Genomic DNA, 13,276 nt, shown 5'->3' with positions numbered 1-13,276 from the left:
ATGTCCACTTTCATCTCAGCTTTTAGCTTTCCCATCTCTTCTTTTAATTCGCTGATATCTGCTCTTGTTTCATTATGATTCTTGATCATTATTTCTTACATTTTTGACATTGATTCTTGCAAAGTTAGCAGAGTAGCTTGTATATTGGCGTTTGAGACATTGGATTGTTTTTCTCCTGTTAGGGATTCTTCAATAGTTTTTTGAATTGTAGGGGAAGCTGTTGCCAAGGTGGTTGTTAGGGTCGGGGTAGCCTTCCTTCCTGTTTTCAGGGCTGTGGTTGTTGTGGAGGTCATTTCTTTTAGTATTTGTTTTTGCTGTTGAATTATGTTAATTATGTTGTCCCAAATCACCATTCAGTGTTATTACCCTTATGATAAAATTTCAGTGTCTAATTGCTTGGACTACCAATCTATTGAGTGGTTAAATTCAGTACTCTCAACTAGAAATTAAGATATATAAATACGTATTATTTTTGGTTTTATGTCTTCAATCAGGCATGTAGTTTACACAATCTATATTCCAATACTATAGAGCACTATCCAATACTATATAATATTCTCTATGATAAGTTTATATAACAAATATGTATAGCAAGTAATATATCAAATCAAACCAAATTTCAACTTTATAAAATTCTAAGTTTTATAGATCTATATAAACTTTTATCTAATCCTATATCTTAATATTAAATATTCTAAGTATTCTAAGTATTCTAAATCAGCAGTATTTTACAATCTTATTGTTACTTTATTCAAAGCAATTAAATCGATTAGCAATTAAGTAGTAATCAGTATACCTTTTCTAAATAAATAAGTTTATAGCTATTATAAAGAAAAAAAAGGTGAAAAGAGAAAAGGAATTCGCCTTAAAATCAAAAAGTCAGTAAATAGGAGACAGGATAGAAAGTTTAACAGAATAGTACCAAGGGAGAATTCAAGAAAATAAAGTAGAGTGGTGAGAAAATAGAGTTTAAGGTCAGGATTAAATCCAACGTTTATGGAATTTGTAATTCTCCTCAGGCACACCGGAAGGTGGGTGGTAAAAAGTGCTGAGTAATCGCTGTCAGCAATCAGTCTCTTCCCAAACTTCAATTATTCTCTTTTTTTTCCAATACTTTTGAGTCCGATATCTTAATCTCCTTCACTTACTGCCTTCACCTCAGTCAAATAATGTTCTCCTCCAAAACTATTAAAGGTCTCTTGAGCAAATAGTGTCAAATAGAGTCTGTTATATTGTTGCACTAAGTCAAAGATTCAATGTATCGTATTTAGTGCCGCGTTTCTTTCTCTTCCGTCGCCTCTCTCCTCTTCGGGTTTTAAATCTAAGGAATAGTCCAATATAGCAATCTACTCACAAGCTCGAATCCACAAGTCTCTTAATCTTTCCCACCGTTCTTCTTCTCCTCACAGACTTCTCCTTTCAAACGCTGTAATCCACACTTTCACTCCATCTGTCAAGCCTTTCCACCCATGCTTATCACACTTTCGCTTTTCTAGCTGCTTTTCTCTCAGGCTTCCGACAGATATAACTCACAATAAAAGGAAAAGAAATCACTCGCCGGTCTCACTCTTCACTGTTAAAGTCTTTCTGCACCTCTTTCTGCACTGATCTTACAAGCTGTCACTTTCTTGCTTTGTCACATCGGAGGCAGTCTGGACTTTGGAGCCGCCATTAACAGGCAGCTGGCTCTTTCGCGCTGGGCTCAGGGGATCTTCTCTTCGTTGCCAGGGAGTTGCCTTCCACCACTCTGCAACCCAAGGGTCCCCTACACCAACACAAATCTCTCCAGGATTCGTGTATCCACAGGGGATCGCTCCAAACGCAAGAAGAGGTACTCAGAAACCACAGCTGGGCTTCTCCACCTCTGCACGTCCCTGTCCTGCCACCGGAAGTTCCTATAATTCTACATTCCTTATTTGTATCAAAATTTGATACAATTTTGTATCAAAATTTGGAATCAAATCCACTGGGAGCCAGCTCATATAAGGCAGGCTCTGAGTACTCTAACCAAAAAGTGTTTATTGATAGAAGATAATATTTGTAGCTCAGGGTTGAACTGTGGAGTCTTTAGTGCTCTCTGAGCTCGATCGTTTTATTGCAGATGTTTCACTACCAAGATAGATAACATCATCAGTACTAGAAGGGAGTGGAATTTGTTCTTATTTTCATATACTAGTGGCGTACCCTATTAGTGTTGATTAGTTGTGTCCCAAAAATACAGAGTTTCCCAGCATTCCTCCAACATACAAACTGTGGTTATTAATCCTAAAATGAATCCTCTTTACCTGGAGCTTCAAAATTTGCTATTTTCTGGGAAGGTGTGTAGCTAAAAGTCAGTCACATTTAGTGTACATCTGATTTGGGGAATCTTTCTTCATAACCAAACACGCCCATCATGGCCATGCCCACCGTGGCTCATCCAGCCACACTCATTCATTAGGGCACAGAACGAATTATTAAATTATTTGAATCCCATCATTGTATGAGATATAAGCTATTTTAATAAGTCTCAAACAATATAGTTCATATATTCTGAACTAAACTTTTCATGGGCAGAAACTGAGGTAGTGTTTGAAATAATATTTTTGATATTATCTGGCACTTACAAAGTTCCCTAAAATGAATTATGGACATGATCCACAGTACTTCTGCCTTTCTGTGTAATGGGCTGGGCCTGGGACATGATCAATATTTCTTTGAAAGACAGGTATTGCTGATTGCCTTGAAGGAAATAGTGATATGCTCTCTCCTCAAGAAGTCCTCCTTGAACCCAGCAGTCTGGGCAACCATAACCTCACTCCCAATCTTATATTTTTAGAGAAAATTGTTGAGAAAATATGAACCAGCTATAGAATGTACTTAAAAACAGATTTCCTACACCAATTCAATCTATTAGTTGTTCTGGTTGATGCCTTCATCCAAACCTGATTGGGAAAATATATGAAAAAGACATAATTTTTATTACCTCTCAGGAGCATCAGATCTTATATACCAGGATTGAGAATGTTGGAACTTAGGGATACTATAGTTTCACTACTTCCAAAGCATAGGTAGATAGGTAAGTAGGTAGGTGATAGATGATAGGTAGATAAATGATAGATAATGATAGATAGATGGATGGAAGGATATAGATGATAGATAGATAGAAGAGAGAATAAACAAACAAACAAGTAAATAAATAAATAAATAAATAAAAAAGGAGCTTTTACCAATAGGAGACTTTAGCAATGGTGACATGCACTTATCTTCAATCACATGGATTATTGCAGTAAGGTGTAGAAAGGGCTGAAGTTAAAGATCACCCACAAACTGCATTTTGATGAAAATTCATTACTTTTTGTATAAGGAAATCAAGACAGTCATAATTATCTATTGTTGTTCTACTTATACTTATTAAATTAATGGCACCCTTCCCGTATAGACAGGACAGGAAACACAACCAGATGAGCTAATCTGCTTTACTGTAAAGCTACAATAATACAGTCTTACAAGTCTGATAGTAAAAAATCTCCCATTGTTTCTTTTACAGCCTCATAAATTAGCAAGGTTCCTTTCTGAATTTTTTTATCTGCTAGTTATGTAGGCCATGCCCTCTCTTATCCATGTTCCTAAGATAGCATCTGTCCCCCCCCCCCAACATATCATTCTCACATATTACACAAGACCACCTTCTCCACATGCAGCCCTAACTTGTCGACAGTTTCATGTGGTGAAGGCAATGCTATTCCACGGATAATGTTTGTAAATCGGAGGCATTGTCCCTTGGAATAGTTTCCCTTTCAGGATCAGATTAGAACCCTCATTTATTGTTCTAGAGAGCATTTGAGGGTTAAAAAGTAGTTAAAGTGGGTGGGCTCCTACCAGTTTGCATCGGTTCTCCAAACTATCTGTTAATTTTCTGAGCAGTTCAGAGAACCAGTTGTTGGAAGAAATCATTTCCCACTTTACAAGGCTAATCCCCCAAGGAACACAGGAAGGAAAGATTCTAGTGTGCTTATATTTCTAGCCTAATCCTTATCTTAATTGGCACCCTTGCTGCTTTAAGTGTTTTCAGAAACTGCCCCTGGTTAAGATTTGTTACATTGTAACAGCCTTAATGGTCTTGGCAGTATGCCCAGACTTTCTGTCTATAGCTGAGCTTCTCCAGAGTTTTTTCCCCTCTGGAATTTTTTGTGGTACTTTTATTCCTGGGACTTGAACAGCTATTTACAGAAGGGTTGCCATAGCCATAGAAGAAATGGCTGAGAGGCAGGATGCAAGCTTGGCATTCTGTGTGATTTTTTTTTACTGCTTTTCTGGGGGCATGTGATTTTTCTTTAAATCTGGATGATTACCTTAGGATATCTTGTGAGGTGAGTGAGACCAGCTGGTATCTTTAAGTGGTCCAAATGGATCTAATGATTGCTCCTGGGTGCTTTGTCAGTTCACTGAGCACAGCAGTCTCTTGTCTATGGGGATTCTTCAGTCATCCAAGTCATGGTTGTCCCAAAGGTGCTTTTTTCAAGAAGCAACTGGACTTTCTTGGTTCCAGAAAGTCTGGTTGCCTCTTGAAAAAGCACCTTTTTGACAGGAGTCTCTTGAATTGCTTCGGAGTGACCAAGGCACATGATAGTAAGTGGATCTTCCTTCCAATTTGTTTTAGTTTTCTCTCATGATAATATGGCATAGTAACATAGCACCAATAGAAAGTTAGCATCCATCCCTCTCCTAGAAGAATGAAATATTTTGAGAAATATTAAAAAGGAGGAATATATTTCCTTGGATGAGAAATGGAGAAACATGTTTTCTTAGAGGGAGAAAGCAGTCCCCATCTTCCTTAGTAGCCCACAGCAGATGTCAGCACTTAAGAAATAAAGATATAGATAGTTATATTCATAGGCAAAAATTCCCTGCAGCAAGGTCTGAACAAAGACAGGATGGGATTAGCCCTCAGTCAAGATGTTAATTTTTTAATTTGTCTCTTTAGCTCAGCATTTTGTAGCTCAATATGCCCACCCACTTTCTGGAGAGCTTAAATGACCTCTCTGCTAAAGGGTTTCACTTTATAAGCAAAAGTTGGCTGTATTTTAACTATTTTAATTCCTCAATGTGCTCTGGCACCCTGATTTGTAACTCTGGGTTGCAGGTATTGCTGAGGAAAAAGAAAATATTCAGACAGAATGTTTTAGCTTTCCATGATAGCTGTGCAGGAGTGGGATTCAATTTTTTAACAACCAGTTCTGTGGGTGTGGCTTAGTTGGTGGTTGTGGCTTGGTGGTCATGTGACTGGATGGGCATGGACAACTCAACATCACTCATGTCAAGGGGTGCTTCTCCTCGCCTGGCCTCTCATGACAGTGGGGACGCTGCGATGGTCATAAGTGTGAAAAATGGTCATAAGTCACTTTTTTCAGTGCCATTGTAACTTTGAATGGTCACTAAATGAACTGTTGTAAGTCAAGATTATCTGTACAAAAATACAAAAAGATTCTTTGCTTGCAAAAAGCTGCCCTAAATACCAATCTTTAGATTAAAAATATCTGCAAGCCAAAGTTACAAATCAGGCAGGATGCCAGGGCACCTTGAGGAATTAAAATAGTTAAAATGCAGTGATATCTATCAGCAGCCGACTCTTGCTCATAAAGTAAAACCCTTTAGCAGAGAGGTCATTTAAGCTCTCCAGAAAAAGCACACCCAGGAAAGCAATCCTTAGATCCATTTGCACCACTTAAAGATACCAGCTGGTCTCACTCACCTCACAAGATATCCCAAGGAAATCATCCAGATTTAAGGAAAGGTCACATGGCCCCTAGAAAGGCAGGAAAAAGTCAGTGCCAAACTTGCATCCTGCCTCTTGGAAGTATACCCCAAAAGGACAGTGCCAGATACCACTAAAGCAGTGAAGGAAGACCCCCCTCCCCAGATAGAAAAAGATAGAGGCAGGAAAAAATTCAAACACAATACAAATAATTAAATCACAACAGTAGCTGTTGCTTGTTGAAGCTGAATAGGGAAAACTATCCCATCAATAAATACAGGATTAAACCTTCACCAAAAACCAGTTTTAGACCAAAACTCAGAAAGGGTATGTAAACTCATGTTTGAATGTCAATCTTTGTAGCTAGTCAAGAAGCCTTGCTGAATGTCACTCATCTTGGTTCCCTGTCATTAAAAGCTTCTTTCTGACAGCTCTGCTTCATTATTCAATTATTTTTTCAAAGTGCTGATTGTCCAGGGAAGTATTTTCTCCCAACAGCAGTGTAAAAATCTTAAAACAACCCTTCCCTTTTAAGAAAGTCAAGCCCCAGAAGACATGAAGTCTAGGCATACTGGCAAGAATGTAATAAGGGCGGGGGAAAAACAAAAGGAGATTGCTTCTTTTTTAAAAAAAAAAACAAATTTTATTAATTTTACAATTAAAAACAAATCAACAACACACACACAAATAGAAAAACAAAAAAGAAAAGAAAAAAGAGAGAGAGAAAAGAATAGAAAATGATTAAAAACATTCTCATTTTCGACAGTTTGTAAGATCTTTTCTTTCCTTAGTTTATGCCATATACGCACACCTTATCCATATGTATATTTATATGTCACTCGTATGAATTTGTCCTATTCTTTTTTGCCTTATAATATAAAATCTGTCTTTGTTCTAACCATTTATACCAGCAATTCCAACTATTATAATATATTGAAGTATCTTTATTTTTTAAGGCTAAAGTTAATTTGTCCATTTCTGCACAGTTTGAGATTTTTTTGGTGATCATCTCTTCTGTAGGTATATGAGGGAGCTTCCAACATTGGGCAAAAGCTAATCTGGCTGCTGTTAATATGTGTATTGTTATGTACTTCACTTTTTTTGATAGTTGTTTATCAAAAATCCCCAACAGAAAGGACTCTGGTTTATACTCGATCTGTTCTTTTGTTATATCTTCCAGCCAATTTCTGATTCTCTGCCAGTATTTTTGGGCCTCTGTACAGGACCACCACATATGAAAAAAGGTTCCTTCTTTTTTTTTTTTACATTTCCAGCATTTCGGACTCATATTGGGGTGCATCTTCGCTAATCTCGAAGGAGGGAGGTGCCATCTGTAAAACATAAGCATTTTCTTTGTATGCTGCTGATTTTGTAATCTTATTATTTCTACTCCAGACCTTTTCCCATTCTATTAAAGTGATGCTACGTCCTACATTCCTACTCCAGGCTATCATATTCCCTTTAACTGTTTCTTCTTCTAATTCTACTTCTAATAAATAGTTGTAAAATTTAGTTATATTTTTCTTGTCTGGTCCTAATAAAATTTTGTCTAATTGCTGGAGTTTATTGTTAATTCTGAATTCTTTCCTATCCTGTTTGTATCTACTATGAATTTGGAGGTATACCCACTGATCGATTTTAAATGCCTGCTCTTGCAGCTCTTGTCGCGATTTCAAATTTCCTTGTGTATCAAATAAATCTTTATATTTAATCATTTTAGTAATATCCAAATTGTTTGGGTGAGTCATTGTCTCCATTGTCGATATCCAAATCGGTACTTTTAAGTAGTGTTTTTTCTGTATTTTTTTCCAATTAGTTAATAATGAGTCTCTAATTAAATGTCTGTGGAAATATGTCTGATTAACTTTCCCTACATCCCATAAAAAGGTGTGCCACCCCCTCTGAAGATCGTGGCCTTCTAAAAATAAAATTCTCTTATTAATTAAATTCACCCAATCTTTTAGCCATACTAAAGAGGCAGCCATATAATACAATTCCCAATTTGGAAGTGCCAACCCTCCCCTGCTCTTTAAATCCTGCATTGCCTTTAAATTTATTCTAGGTTTTTTCCCTTGCCAAATAAATTTAACAGTTATTTTATTAAGTTCTTCAAAAAAATTTCTGTGTAGTTTAATTGGGATCGTCTGAAATAAGAATAAAAATTTTGGTAATAGAAGCAATCCTGCCCAATAATAAAAGTTGCAGCCTGCCCCATGATTCTAAATCCTTCTTTACTTGTTGCAACAGTTTGTCATAATTATTTTCCTTAAGTGTCTTGCAATGTGCTGTCAGCCATATTCCTAAATATTTAACTTTCTTTGTCACCTGTATTCCCATAACTTCTTCTAAATCTTTTTCTGTTTTTCTGTTAAATTTTTAGTCATTAATTTTGTTTTCTTCCTATTAATTTTGAGTCCTGCTACCGCTCCAAATTGTTCCAGTTCGTTTATCAATTTTTGTCTATTGGTTTCTATTGGTTCCTCAATAAAAAAAACCATATCATCGGCAAACGCTTGCAATTTGTATTCTTCTTTCTTAACCTTTAATCCTTTTATCTCTGAGTTCTGTCTAATTCGTATTAATAGTGTTTCTAAAGAGAATATGAAGAGGAGGGGTGAGAGTGGGCAACCTTGTCTGACTCCTTTTTCTATTTTTATTGGGCGGGTATATTCCCCGTTTATTATAGTATTGGCCTGTTGTGTTGTTATAACAACACAAATAGTTCTTATAATGTTTTCAAATTTTGTGTCTAAATTCATGTTATAGATTTTTTGAATTAAAAATTGCCAATTTAAATTATCAAATGCCTTTTCTGCATCTAAAAACATAAGTGCAGTTTGTTTTTCGGGGTGGGGTTCATAAAATTCTAAAACATCTACTACTGTTCTTTAATTATTCCTAATCTGTCTGGTCGGGAGAAATCCATTTTGATCTTCATGTATATACAAATTTAAAATTCGTTTTAATCTGTTAGCTATGATAGAGGTGAATATTTTGTAGTCAGTGTTTAGCAGTGAAATTGGCCTATAGTTATTAATATATCTGGGATCAGATTCCTCCTTCGGGATCAACGAAATCAATGCTCCCCTCCATGAGTCCGGCATTCTGGCTGCCAATAAGATGTCATTGAAAACTTCCATCATAAGGGGTCCAATTTGTTCTGCAGCTGCCTTATATAGCTCTCCCGGAATCCCGTCTGGCCCCGGGGCTTTATTATTTTCCTGATTCTCTATTGCTAATTTAAATTCGGACCAAGTAATATCTTTATTTAATAATTCTATAATTTCTTCCCCAATTACTTTATCTTTCATTTCATCTAAGTAATTTCTTATTCTATCCTCATTAACTTCTTCCTTTTTGTATAACTCTTCAAAGTATTTATGTGCAATGTCTTTTTTCTGTTCTATCTCTTGTTGTATGTCGCCCTTCTCATCTATTAGTTGATATATCAATCTCTTTTCTTTCTTTCTTTTTAATTTATAAGATAACCATCTTCCTGGCTTATTAGCATGCTCAAAGTAGGTTTGTCTAGTCATATTTAAATTTATAATCATTTTCTCTTGTTCAATCAAATTCAATCAAAATGTTTAGCTGTTATTATCTGATTTTGTACTCTTAAGTCCTTTGGGGTCTTTTGTAATTGAGTTTCTAATTCCTTAATTTGTTGTTGTAATTTATTTTGCTGGGCATATTTCTCTTTATTCCTCATAGCATTATAAGAGATTGTTATACCTCTTATTACTGCCTTCATTGTATCCCAAATGTTTTGTTTCGAAGTTACACCATTATCATTTTCCTTTAAAAAATAGTTTAATTCCTCCTTAAGTTTGTTAATATACTCTTTTTCTCTTATTAATTGGGTATTTAATGTCCATCTTTTCTTTGGTTTCTTCCTACCCTTCCATATTATTTGAATTGGATTATGGTCTGCCCATTTATTCGGTAAAATTTCAATTCCTTTTATCTCATTTGCTATTTCCCCATTCATCCATGCCATGTCAATTCGTGTCCATATTTGATGCGGATTAGAGTAAAATGTGAATTGTTTTTCCTCAGGGTATAGTCTTCTCCATAAATCCACCAAATTTAACTCCTTCATCATTTCCCTACATGTCTTAGGAAGCTCTCTTTTCCCCTTTTTATTCTTCCCCCCATTACTATGGTCTTTTTGATAATCAGCAATAGAGTTGAAATCTCCTATAATACAAATATTCCTTTTTTCAAATCCTATTATTTTTCGATGTAAATATTTAAAAAACTCTTTCTGATCTTCATTCGGGGCGTAAATTACCACTAATAGAATTGAAATAGCATTAAACCAGATCTGTAAAACCAAAATTCTTCCCTCAGGGTCTGACCATACTAAATCTGCTTTCAAATCTTCTTTAACATATATTGCAATCCCTTTCTTTTTTTCTCGTGTCTGCTGGTGCGGTAAATAGCTTCCCTAGTTTCGGGCAATCTAAGTATCTTTCATCTACTTACTTTCCTTATGTGAGTTTCCTGTAGGCATATTATATCAGCATTTTGTTTGATTAATTTGGCTATTATCCTTTTCCTTTTTGTCATCGAATTTAAGCCATTTATATTAATTGATAGAAGTTTCTTTTCTTCTTCCATTTAATTAATTCTGTTTCACTCTTTGTCTCGTAATAACTCCAGTCTCTCCTTGTGCTTGCTGGGGAATAGATTCTCTCCTGATGTGAATAGATATTCCCTTGGTTTCTTAAGGATCCTTCTTTTTTGTTTCTGTGGTAACTTTGATTTTCCTGTGAATTTATTTCCAATTCCTCTTTACTACTCTGATCTTCCAGACCTACTAGTTGTTCATAAAATTCTTGGGCCCTTTCCATAGAATCTATTTTAATTTTCCTTTCTTTCCATGAAACTAACATCCCCTCTGGAATTAACCATTTAAATACAATTCTTTTCTGATTTAGATAAGCAGCTAAAAATGTATAGTCTCGCCTTGTTTCTCTTACTCTTCTCGGAATTTGCTTGAGAATCAAAATTTCTTTGCCTTTATACATAATTGTTCCATCTCTGGACATCCTAAATATAATATCATGGACACTCCTTCTCGCAAAGCGTATATGGACTTCTCTCGGACATTTATGGCATCTCGCATAGTTAGTGCTGACCCTGTAGACTTCATCGAACTCCCTTAGGATATCATCTTTATCCTTTTCCGATAATCCGGCCAATATTTCTGCCATTAGCTGCTCCAGGTCTTCTTCCTTGGATTCCTCTACATTTTGGAATCTCAAGTATGTAGCTGCCTTGTCCATCTCTAGGAAGACCAATGAGTCTTCCATTTCTTTGCTCACATTTTTTAATTCTTCATCTACCCTTTCTAGTTTCCTTTCGGTTCGTTCAGTCCTTGTCTCTACTTCTTTTATTGTTGCTTCATTTTTCTTCAAGGCCTGTTGTAGTATTCAAATTTTGTCCTCTACTTTAGAGATGTCCGCTTTCATTTCTGCTTTTAATTTCCCCATCTCCTCTTTTAATTCACTAATATCTGCTCTTGTCTCGTTATGATTTTTTTATCATTGTTTCTTGTAGCTTCATCACCGATTCTTGTAAGGTTAACAAAATTGATTGAATGTTGGCATTTGAAACATTAGCTTGATTTTCAACTGGTAGCGTTTCTTCTATGGTTTTTTGAACCATGGGCGAAGCTGTTGCCAACGAAGTTGTTAATGTCGGGGTAGCCTTCCTTCCAGTTTTCAGAGCTGTAGTAGTTGTAGAGGTCATTTCTTTTAATATTTGTTTCTGTTGTTGAATTATATTAATTATATTATCCCAAATTACCATTCAGTATTATAACCCCTATGTTAGAATTGTCCAGTGTCTAATTGCTTAGTCCACCTATCTACTGGGTAGCTGTATTCTTAACTGGTTACTAAAATATATGAATATATATTGTTTTAAATCCTAATTCTAGATCACATATATAATTTTATGGAGTCTATGTTCAACTTCTATGCAATACTATACAACACTATGCAACGTTCCATATAATAAATATATATAAAAAAATAATATATCAAATCTAACCAAGTTTAGGTTTTATGAGTTTGTAAGTATTGTAAATATATATGTATTTTTATCTAACCTTATCTGACCTTATTTTAAGTATTAAATATTCTAAGTATTCCTAGACACCAGTATTCTTAAACATAAACAATATTATTTCCTTCCCAAATAGACTAATTATAATCACACAATAAATTATACTATTAAGATATTGAATATTAAATATTAAATCTTATACTTACTGATTAAATAGGTCTTAATGTTCTTACTATTTTCTCTATATATCTAGTCAAAATATAGCTATCCCTGTTATTAATAAGTTAATCAAACCAATTAATTCAGTTATTTAACAATCTAATATAACAGTCAGTACTCCTTTCCTCAATAGACAAATTTATAGTCGTTATAGGGAGAAAGTGAAAAAAGAGAGATAGTTCATCATAACACCGGAAAGTAAGTAAATAGAAGAAAGGAAAAGAATTAAGCAAATTTATACAAAAAAGAAGAAGGAGAACAATAGGAAAAAGGGATTTTAGGATCAGTTTTTAGTTCTCCGTCTCTGGGTTTGAACACTTTTTCTTCAAATGCACCGGAAGTGGGGAGGTAGAAAGTGCTGAATAATGACTGCAGTCAATCAGTATCTTCCGAATCTTCCAAGTTACTTTTTTTTTAAGCGTTCTAAGTTCAATTCCTTAATTTTCTTCGAGTACGACCACCTCCTCAGTTAGAATAAAATTCTCCCAAGGATCTGTTAAGAGGTCTATTAAACAGTTGATATTTGATATTTTGTTGCAATAACTTCGGAGTTTCTAAGTATCTCGTATAGTGCCACACTGTCACTTCTCCGTCAACCTCGCTCCTCTTCCCGTCTTTGCTTAAATAAAGTTTATCCGAAAAAGTCTATCAAAGTAACAATCAAATAGAGCGTTCCAAATCCTCCACAACTTTCAGACTCTTTCCAAACAATAATTTCCTTGCCTCGTAGACTTCCCTTTTCATTTGTTGTAATCCACACTTTCACTTCGGTCTGCCGGTCATTTTCGCCCATGCTTGTCTAACCTCTGCTTTTTAGCCGCTTTCATTTCAGGCTTCCGACAGACACTAGTACAAAAGATTATAACTTGCCAATCTTCCTCTCCACCGCTAAACTCCTTCTGCCACCCTTTTCTCCACCGATCTCACAAACTGTCACTTACTCGCTTTTCACATCGGTGGCAGTCCAGACTTCGGAGCTGCCATTGGTAGGAGGCTGTTTCTTGCTCGCTGGGCTCTGGAGGGCTCCTCTTTGCTGCAGGGGGGTTGCCTTCCCCACACTGCAGCCCGCGTTTCCCCCACACCGACACGAATCTCTCTGGGATTCGAGCACCCTCAAAGGGTCGCACCAACCGCAAAAAGAGATTAACTGAAACCACAGACGGGCACAGACCTCTATTCGTCCTTGCCTTGCCACCGGAAGTCAAAAGGAGATTGCTTCTAACTACCGGTTCTCTGAACTGCTTAGAA

The sequence above is a fragment of the Notechis scutatus genome, chromosome Z, assembly GCF_049901735.1.
Source record: "Notechis scutatus isolate UNSWTSFEM ecotype Mainland chromosome Z, rNotScu1.2, whole genome shotgun sequence".
In the NCBI taxonomy this organism is placed as follows: domain Eukaryota; kingdom Metazoa; phylum Chordata; class Lepidosauria; order Squamata; family Elapidae; genus Notechis; species Notechis scutatus.
Note: the sequence above shows the minus strand (reverse complement) of the source record.